This window comes from Microcaecilia unicolor, chromosome 2 (assembly GCF_901765095.1).
Source record: "Microcaecilia unicolor chromosome 2, aMicUni1.1, whole genome shotgun sequence".
NCBI lineage: Eukaryota > Metazoa > Chordata > Amphibia > Gymnophiona > Siphonopidae > Microcaecilia > Microcaecilia unicolor.
In genome coordinates this window covers 500,938,437-500,949,296 of record NC_044032.1, presented here as the reverse complement: position 1 = coordinate 500,949,296, position 10,860 = coordinate 500,938,437, and the positions used below count along the sequence as shown (strand labels likewise).

At 47.5% G+C, this 10,860-nt stretch overlaps 1 long non-coding RNA gene across 1 annotated transcript; it reads right to left on the bottom strand.

Annotated features, from left to right (window-relative positions):
• Window positions 1-802: 802 nt before the first annotated feature.
• LOC115462593 lies at window positions 803-10,151 on the bottom strand. Its single transcript, XR_003940897.1, has 3 exons — window positions 10,077-10,151; window positions 6,032-6,033; window positions 803-835 (listed from the first exon to the last, which is right to left on the bottom strand). It is a non-coding gene; the product is annotated as an uncharacterized LOC115462593 (long non-coding RNA).
• Between the last annotated feature and the right edge of the window lie 709 nt (window positions 10,152-10,860).

Genomic DNA, 10,860 nt, shown 5'->3' with positions numbered 1-10,860 from the left:
ACTGAGCCGAGCCTGCATGCTTTTTATCGCTGCTGCTGCCCTAACCCCGACGAGGTAAGTTAGATGACTTTTAAAATTCGGAGGGAGGGGGCCTGGAACTCAAAGGGAGGAGGGAGGGAGGAAGGGAGGGATGATGACCCTGGAACTGGGAGGGAGGGGAGACCCTGGAACTGGGAGGGAGGGAGGGGGGAAGGGGGACCCTGGAACTGGGAGGGAGGGAGGGGTGGGGACCCTGGAACTCAGAGGGAAAGAGGGACCCTGGAACTGGGAGGGAAGGACCCTGGAACTGAGAGGGAGGGGGCCCTGGAACTCAGAGGGAGGGGGCCTAGAACTGGGAGGGACTGGAACTCAGAGGGAGGGGGCCTGGAACTCGGAGGGAGGTGGAGGGGGACAAAAGGGAGGGGGGACGGGGGAGGGGGCAGGGGGGAGGGGAGAATGCATAACCTGTAAAAATAATAATAATTCAGCACCCCAATCATTTTGAAAAGTTGGCTCCTATGTACCAGTGTGTTTATAAGTTGCTACATAGAACCACATCAAAGAACACCATAACCAATACCACAGGAGCCAGCTCTGTGATCACTGTTTCTTCTAAGCAGAATGGGAGTCTTCCAGCTATAGTCCTGCCTAAGGGGATGCTGTTTCACTATCACATTTTCAATAGTGAGGGACCGGCAAGCTCTGCAGGACTCCAGGGAACCTGCCTGTCCCTTGCAACTGAAAACACAATATTGAAGCACTGCACCCCACTGGCAGCATTGCAGTTGGAAGACTCCCACTTAGCTTAGAGAAACAGTGTCTATGGGTACTTGAGCACCCCCAATATTGAGCAAACCTATTGAGTGTGTCCAGAGAGGGGTCCTTTCTGTTAGGTTTAGCACCCCAATCATTTTCAAAGGTTGTCTCCTGTTGCCAATGCTATCCTAACTCTGAACACTCACTCAAAGAAATCGATGAGATTTAACTGAGACCTTATTCTGGTGATTCTAGATTCCATTGAATTACAGAAACTACACTTTCTTTTACTAGCAATTTAATTGATGTAGTCACAAGCAAAGCCAAATTTACCAGCCTGAAGTCCCCAGTCTCTAGCTTACTTCCACTTTTGTGAAGAAGCACCTTTGCCCACCTCCAGTCCTTTGGAACTTCTCCCAGTTCTAAAGCAGGGGCAAAGCCAGAACATAATTTCGGGGGGGGGGGGGGGAGGGGCAGGGGTGGACTGGGGGAGCAAGCATTTTCTCTCAGTTCTCCACACCACTTCCACACCTTCACCCCTTCTAAATCACACCTTTTCTAGCGGGGATGCTCAAGCCCCCTCCCCCACCAGCTGAAGAGATTCTCTACAAGAAACCTGTGCTGCCTGAGCATAAGTACATAAGATCAAAGGTCCATTGAGCCCAGCATCCTGTTTCCAACAGTGGCCAATCCAGGTCACAAATACCCGGCAAGATCCCAAAAATGTACAAAACATTTTATACTGCTTATCCCAGAAATAGTGGATTTTCCCCAAGTCCATTTAATAATGGTCTGTGGACTTTTCCTTTAGGAAGCCGTCCAAACCTTTTTTAAACTCCGCTAAGCTAACCGCTTTTACCACATTCTCTGGCAACGAATTCCAGAGTTTAATTACATGTTGAGTGAAGAAAAGTTTTCTCCGATTCGTTTTTAAATTTACTACATTGTAGCTTCATCGCATGCCCCCTAGTCCTAGTATTTTTGGAAAGCATGAACAAATGCTTCACATCTACCCGTTCAACTCCACTCATTATTTTATAGACCTCTATCATATCTCCCCTCAGCCACCTTTTCTCCAAGCAGAAGAGCCCTAGCCGCTTTAGCCTTTCCTCATAGCAGCAAGAAAGCCATCCAGTGCTCTAGTCTCCAAAGCCAGCACTTCTACAAAGTAACATAGTAATTGACGGCAGATAAAGACCTGTATGGTCCATCCAGTCTGCCCAACAAGATAAACTCATTTTAAATGGTATGTGATACTTTATATGTATACCCGAGTTTGATTTTCCTTGCCTTTCTCAGGGCACAGACCATAGAAGTCTGCCAGTACTGTTCTTGTACTAAGTTCTGAAGTACATCGAAGCCCCTTAAAATTTACACTCCAGCCCATCCCTATCTATTCAGTCACGATCAGGGCATAGACTGTAGAAGTCTGCCCAGCTCCCGTTTTGTATCCCAATTATCAGTTGTAAAGAGTATGTAGGACAGGACCCAAAGGACCCCTGGGATAGGCCAGAATACCCCCGTTATAGGCAGGCATTCCCCAGAAAAAAACTAGAAATAAAGAACTACAACTCCCAGCATGCCCCAAGGGAGACAGGGGATAAGAGAAACTATGTGCATTCCCAGGAGTCTCCAGAGGAGGGCCGCAGGGGAAGGAATAAGGCTGATTCTCCAACCTGGTGGAAGAGGTGGTGGAACAGGTGGGTGGAGAAAGAGAGCGCCCTGAAAGAGCCGATGGACTTGTCAGCTTTGGCTCAGAGAAAGCCAAGGCAGTAGCGGGGCCAAGCCGGGTCAAGCGGGAGGAGGTCAGGTAGGAGTCTGACTGACCAAGAGGGTGGGACCCTAGGCTTTGAGCCCGCGCAAAGCCATTGAACTGGGTTTTGAAAGCCTAGCTGGACTGAGCTGTGATTTAAAGCTTGGCTAAAATTGAACTGTGTTTTTGAAAGCCTAGCTGGACTGTGCTGTGTTTAAGGCTTGGCTAAAAGTGACCTGTGTTTTGAAAGCCTAGCTGGACTGAGCTGTGATTTAAAGCGTGGCTAAAAGTGAACTGTGTTTTGAAACCAGGGCTGACTTGAGCCGTGTGTTTTTTTTTTTCTTTTTACTGCTACTCTCCAGGGGACCAGGAGAGAAAGCAGCGGTTGAAGCCTGCAAGCTGTAGCAGTGTTTGTTGTTTTGGGGGAAAAGGGGAGCCATACAGGAGTGGGTTTTTGTTTAGTTTGTTTTGTAAAAGGGCTGCATCCCTGAGGAGAAAAGAGGATCCGCTTTACAATTGGTGTCAGAAGTGGGATATCGTCGCGGACCTGTCGCTCGAGGAGGCCAAGACCAGCAGGACAGAAAAGCCCGACGGAGGGGCCAACGCTGAGAAAGGCGCAGACCCGTCTGGGGTTCCGGTAAGCGGGGCCTAGATTGGGGGAAATAAAGGGATCCTAGTAAAAGGGGAAGCATAAGTAGTGAAACCGCACTTGGAGGTGTCCTCTGTTTTTTTTTTTCCCACCAGGAGTCGCGGTTCCGGAGCAAGGATGGACCCCAAGGAGATCTTCGCGTGGATGACAATGCAGTTCCAGAAACAGCAAGAACTGATGAGGAAGATGGTGGAAGACTCCTTGACGGCGGCCCGAGAGCAGCAACAACCGGTGCTGAATATGCTCCAGGACTTTTTTCAGCGAGGGATCGAGGCTCCCAGGGGCGGTGGAGCCAGCGCAACTGGACAGGGACCAGGAGGAAGCGGTGTGGTAGGACCTTTATCCCTGAACTCACTTACTTGGGGAAAGTTGTCTGAGCAGGATAATGTAGAGGATTTCCTGACCGCCTTCGAGAGGGTGGCAGTGGCCGCAGGATGGCCACAAGAGCAGTGGGCCATGCGGTTAGTGCCCTCATTATCTGGGGAGGCTCTAAGAGCCTTTAGAGACTTGGCTCCTGCGGACGCGGCCAATTATGGGAGGTTGAGAGAGGCCATTAAGGACAGATATGGACTAAGTACCTAGGCTTATAGGAGTAAGTTTCGGGCCACTAAATGGGAAAAGGGGGAAACCCCTAAAGCGGTGGCCACTAGACTGATGGACTTGGTAAAAAAATGGTTGGAACCTGAGAGCCGCACCACAGAAGAGATTCTTCAAGAATTGGTAGTGGAGCAGTTCCTGCAGGGCCTTCCCAGGGAGATGAGGGCAGGATTGGTCCAAAGGGGCTGTAAGACAGTGGAGGCCGTGACAGCCGGGGTGGAGTGTTATTTGGAAGCCCAACAGTGGGGAGAACCCAACCTGGGGGGGGGGGGGGGGGGGGTAAGCCCCGACCTGTGGTGGGCTGGGGTTCCAAAAGTTCCTTCTTTAGGCCAGATCACCAGGGAGGGAAACCCGATCACGGCTGGGGTGGTAGAAAGCCCGTAGTGCCCTCAGGCCCCGGAAAAAAGGCCCCCTCGTATGAAGGAAAATTCTGTTATAAGTGTGGGAAGGAGGGGCACTTCAGGAGGGATTGCCCAGGTCGAGAGGGATGGACCTCGCAGGTTGCCCAAGGGTTTAGGCCTCGGTATACCGCCAAGGTGGAGGTGGAGGGTTTACCTATTGTAGCCATGTTAGACTCTGGGGCAGACCAGTCCATGATCTCTAGGAGGTTATGGGAACAAATAAGAAAGAGGAGGACAGGAGGTAAGGATACCTGTGAGGAAGCAGTGGCTATTCAATGTATACATGGGGCCAGTACTCATTATACCCTCCATAGGGTTCACGTGAAGGGGCCCACAGGGGACATAGAGATAGCCATGGCCGTGCTGCCCAGACTACCCCAGGAGATGATTTTGGGAAGGGACTGGCCCCCCTTTACCGAGTGTATTAAGGAAAAAAGAGGGTTGGTCACTACCCGCTCTCAGGCTCGGCGAGTCCCGGATGCTGAGGAGGAGGGAAAAGAATGCGGGGGTGGAAATTTAAGGGGGGGGTATGTAAAGAGTATGTAGGACAGGACCCAAAGGAACCCTGGGATAGGCCAGAATACCCCCGTTATAGGCAGGCATTCCCCAGAAAAAAACTAGAAATAAAGAACTACAACTCCCAGCATGCCCCAAGGGAGACAGGGGATAAGAGAAACTATGTGCATTCCCAGGAGTCTCCAGAGGAGGGCCGCAGGGGAAGGAATAAGGCTGATTCTCCAACCTGGTGGAAGAGGTGGTGGAACAGGTGGGTGGAGAAAGAGAGCGCCCTGAAAGAGCCGATGGACTTGTCAGCTTTGGCTCAGAGAAAGCCAAGGCAGTAGCGGGGCCAAGCCAGGTCAAGCGGGAGGAGGTCAGGTAGGAGTCTGACTGACCAAGAGGGTGGGACCCTAGGCTTTGAGCCCGCGCAAAGCCATTGAACTGGGTTTTGAAAGCCTAGCTGGACTGAGCTGTGATTTAAAGCTTGGCTAAAATTGAACTGTGTTTTTGAAAGCCTAGCTGGACTGTGCTGTGTTTAAGGCTTGGCTAAAAGTGACCTGTGTTTTGAAAGCCTAGCTGGACTGAGCTGTGATTTAAAGCGTGGCTAAAAGTGAACTGTGTTTTGAAACCAGGGCTGACTTGAGCCGTGTGTTTTTTTTTCTTTTTACTGCTACTCTCCAGGGGACCGGGAGAGAAAGCAGCGGTTGAAGCCTGCAAGCTGTAGCAGTGTTTGTTGTTTTGGGGGAAAAGGGGAGCCATACAGGAGTGGGTTTTTGTTTAGTTTGTTTTGTAAAAGGGCTGCATCCCTGAGGAGAAAAGAGGATCCGCTTTACACAGTGTCGCCACCCAATCTCCGCTAAGATTCCACAGAACCATTCCTTCTCAGCAGGATTCCTTTGTGTTTATCCCAGGCATGTTTGAAAAAACTCCAAACTGCCCAAAACACAGCAGCCAGACTCATTTTTGGCAAATCACGATTCGAAAGTGCAACACCACTTCGTGAAAAACTTCACTGGCTCCCTATCAAGGAAAGAATAAACTTCAAAACCCACACAATGATCCACAAGATCCTCAATGGTGAATCTCCAAGCTACATGTCCAATTTGATTGATCTTCCAGCCAGGAACTGGTCCAAATCTTCTTGAACATATCTCAATCTTCATCTTCCCAACTGCATAGGCCTCAAATACAAAATCTACTACGCATCCAACTTCTCTGTTATAGGCAGCCAACTCTGGAACGCCTTACCTAGACATATCCAAAAAACCAATGAATATCTACCCTTCCGAAAGATGCTGAAGACTTACCTCTTCAAACAAGCCTACCCAAACGACCCAACTTAATTCTCAAACCTAGACCACACCACCAGTACCACCCACACTCCAATTCTTTCCCCACATCTTTTACTATTCTCCCACTCTATATAGCTATGTTATCTCTGTGATACATTGTACCATACTTTGTATTACCTCTGTGATACATTGTAACATACTTTGCACTGTCTCTGTGATACTTTGTAACATACTTCGTATTGTATCTGTGATACTTTGTACCATACTCTGTAAGCCGCACTGAACCTGCTATCGAGCGGGAAAGAGCGGGGTATAAATGCTACAAATAATAAATAAATAAATGACTGTTTTCATCTCCACCACCTCCCACGGGAGAGCTTTCCACATATCCACCACCCTGTCCATGAAACAAATACTTCCTGACATTAGTCCTGAGTCTGCCCCCTTCAACCTCAATTCATGTCCTCTAGTTCTACCGCCTTCCTGTCTCCGGAAAAGGTTCATTTGCAGATTAATATCTTTCAAATATTTGCGCATGTTCAGTTTAATGCATGAATTGAGCATGCACAGAAGTGCCAACATTGGTGGCTGGAGCACCCCACCCACCTCCTGCTGCTCAGACAGCATGGACGGGGGCTCAGACAGCAAATTTCTTGGGCTAGCAGGGATATAGCATCCCTGCCAGCCATGCATCTGGTGCCACAATTTTGAAGGGGGCCTGAGCCCAAAGTGGGGAGGGAGGAGCCCAGGCCCTTGAGCCCGCTCCCCCCCCCCCCCCCCCCCCCCCCCCCCATGGCTAGGCCCCTGTTCTAAAGAAGCACTGAAAAGGTCAGCCAATAGATTAGCCAGCAGAGTCAGGTCTACTAGTGAATGACTGCATTTTTCACACATTGCCCAGTTTTTTTCTCCTATTGACGTCTGTAAATGAGGCTCCACAATGCACATGGCCCTGCATCTCTCTGTATCCCCCACTGGCCACACCTGGTAGCCAGAGTTTCCCCAGATTCTTTTAATATCTTTATGTGCAACCCCATCCAACCACATTGTTTTATCTACTTTTAGTTGTGCTTGATTCTCATGAACAAGTTCTTCCAACACTGTTGAGGTTTGTCATACTTCCAGTCATAGGAGCCAACTTTTCAAAATTATTGGGGGTGCTAAGCCCAGTGGAAATAACCCCTCCCTGGACACACATAAAGAATTTTCTCAGTATTGGGGGTGCTCAAGCACCCACGGCTCCTATGCTTCCAGTCCTATTTTTGACAATTTTATGTGGTCCTACTCCAAACCCTCCCTCACTGCCCACTAAACAGAAATATTTTAGCAATTCTACTTTTCTCAGTTCCTCTTCTACATATTCCTTTCCTTCACCTCTCAGGCTGACAAAGCCACTTGTGCTGTTCCTTCTGTCAGTAACATACCTATTTAAGAGCCTTTGCAACTGGTGGGCTTTCTATAGAGCTAATAAGGTGATTTGCTAATAATTACTCTGATTAGAGTATGTGGTTTGTCTGATCTGTTTCGAATATGATTTTGCCCTACAGTGATACCAAAACAAAGAAAAAGGTTCTGACGAAGGTTTTGCTGGCAATATGAGAGAAGAATGCCACACTTTGGAAATATATTACAATGTATTGGTAATTTTGAATATATAATAGGAAAATTATCAGTACATGGTAGAACAGTAAGGTAACAATATCAGTGCAACTAATAATTATTCCTGAGACATAAGTACCAGTGCTAACCTAAGACCACATGCCAAAAGTTTCTGACTCACTTGGAACTTGGCAATGATTTCTATCTCGCCCAACTATAGGAAGAATAACTAACCTCACCCTGTAGGCTGCCTGGAAAACTCCTTTGGCACCTTCTGTGTAGCAGATCTCTCCTTTCCCTCTCAGACTCCAAATTTTTCAGTTGGCTCCTGGACAAGGCCGTGTAGATATGCTGGCCTGCTCCAAGTCTGTGCTCGTTGTGGAAGCTATCAGCTGTGAAGTTAGAATGCACACAGCTCTTTCTGGAACTAAATTAATTGAAGCTAAGATGCTACCCAGTACTGTTTCTTACTCAGTACGGCACATATTCATAGTTCAGTTCCTTTATGAGCACTGAGGGCTTCAGCCCCTCAGTGGTACTCAGAGGGACTACATGTTGGCTAATGAAATAACACTCAGCAGAGAACGGTGTCTGTCTCTCAGTCTAACAGGCAATCGCCTGTGTAGCTCTTGTGTCTAACTCCCTGAGTAGACTCCCCTCCTGTCAGTCAGTGTCCCTCATGTAGTGCACATTGTAACATGTGTGTAACAGTTCTCTGATTGGATGAGCTGGCCAGACAAAGCCTGCTGGCATGAAGTGTGCACATGGACAGTGGATGGTAAAGCTTTGGTCCACTGGGATCACTGAGCTAACCAGATGGTAATTGTCATTAGCTGGGCACAGGGATGCCTGTGCAGATGATATAATGAGGCCCCTGGCCTTGGTGATGGTCCTTCTTATCAGAGCTGGTACTGCTGGCACCTTACAAAAGATGGCAGCTAGGACCACATATAGTTACATGCTGCATTATGAGTGTTTTGTGAAATACTGTACCATTAATCCTTGATCTATTACCTTGTGCAAGCTGGCACTAGCCAGGTTTCTGTTGTTCATCACATTATGATGTCATATTCACATACATCCTATTGAGAGTCCTGACACAGGTCTAACAGCCGAACACAGTCCATGTTGAGTCTTGGATGATAATAAAGAATAGAGTTATTAGAGCATCATCTTGCAATCGTTTTGTCTCCTTCGCTGTGTTGGTTTGACAGCAAAGATGATCACATACCACTGTCAGTGTAAATCTCACTCTGTAGGTTTCACACCAGAGAGAGAAAACACAGATGTTCCTTGGAATGTCAGTCCATTGCTTTAAGAAGTCTTGTAACAATCGTGATATTATTGTCCTAAAAAGATGGTTCCTGGCCTCAGAGTTTGGTTGATAGGTCTCAGTTAGGTGATGCAGACCTTATGCATACAAACAGGTATGGGCAGTATATCCCACTACATTTCTACCAGATGTACAGTGTGAAGTGGAGACAAAACTTTAGGGAGCCTGTTGGCAAGTGGAGGGTGGACTCTCAAGGTCCTCTCTTTGGGATATTATCTTCCTCCACTGGTTCAAGCACATTATAAATGTCACTGTCCAAGCCAATCTCTAAATAAAAACACAATTTATTGCTGTGATTTCTTCAAAGTAAAAAGACCAACATAAAACAACAGCTTCTTTCAAAACACTAGGTTCTTCTCAGGTCTTCTCCTTTCTCTTCACTGATGTTTGACTAGCTAGTGTTTCCTATCTCATTTTTCCTCTGATTCTTGTTATTCCCCTTGTATCTGTAAGATACAATTCTTCTCTTTGCTTCCCTTTTAGGTTCTGCAGGATGCAGGCCTTCCATGCTACTGAAGCCCACCATATCAGACAATGTCCAGTACCGATATCTCTCATTATAGCCCCTCACTACTGATTATGTCACTCCCTTACATCCCCTTTGGACTTGTCGCACAAAATACTTCTTCCAACATACAGATTTTATAGAGGATCAAATGCCATTTAGAGGACTCAGGTATACCTCTTCCTTTAAGAAAATATGATTCCACCTACACACAGAAACCTTAGTTAATATACCACAGACAGAGAAACGAAGAAGGGGTGAGGAAACTGCCAACCCTAATACAGCTGAAAATCTTGTCCCTTTTTTTTTCTTCAAGTTTCCACTATTGTTCTGAGTATTTTCCCAGTTGATAAGGTTGCCTGTCTTCCTCTTTCTGTGACTTCTTGTAATTTATGGATACTATCACTAACCTAGTTCCCCTTTCCTTTTGCAGTCACCCCCTTATAAAACCACAGTGGCTTCTCTTTCCTCTTACATTTTGTTTCCTAACAAAAAGGTTTGTTGCCCTTACAGTTTCTTCTTTTAGTCTGCCCACTGCTCTTTCATCTCTAAGCTTTTCCCATCCAGTAATGACTCCTTGAGATACTTCTCCAAATCCTCAGTTTAAATTTCTAGTCTAGGACTCTTGCACTGAATGAATTGCCATTCTCTGTGGTTTCACTGAACCACACCAAATCATATTACTAGATACTGGATCCCAGTTGGTATTGAACAGACTCCTTGACTGTATCCAGGAAAAGGTCATTTCCATTGGCTTTAGCACCCCCAATAATTTTGAAAAGTTGGCTCCTATGTCACCCACCATGACATCAGAAATGCTCTCCTCATTTGTAACCACCAGGTCTCCCTCCTGTATTTCATAGTAACGTGAGTAACATAGTAGATGACGGCAGGAAAAGACCTGCACAGTCCATCCAGTCTGCCCAAGAAGATAAATTCATATGTGCTACTTTTTTATTTGTACTGTCCTCTTCAGGGCACAGACCATATAAGTCTGGCCAGCCCTATCCCCGCCTCCCAACCCCCAACCCTGCCTCCCACCACCAACTCTGGCACAGACTGTATAAGTCTGCCCAGCACTATCCTCGCCTCCCAACTACCAGTCCCGCCTCCCACCACCAGCTCTGGCACAGACCGTATAAGTCTGCCCAGCACTATCCCCGCCGCCCAACCACCAGCCCCGGCACAGACCGTATAAGTATGCCCAGCACTAGTCCCACCTCCAACCACCAGCCCCGGCACAGACCGTATAAGTCTGCCCAGCACTAGCCCCGCCTCCCAACCACCAGCTCTGCCACCCATTCTAGGCTAAGCTCCTGAGGATTCCTTCCTTCTGCACAGGATTCCTTTATTGGTTCTCTTAATAGCTGTAAAGTTCCTCTAGTCCTGTCTCACTGACTTTGACTCCTGGCTTTCCTTCTTTCCAGCACCATCCTCCCCTTCCCTCATTCTTGGGGACTTTAACATTCATGCTAATGACCTCTCTGACTCTAATGCCTCT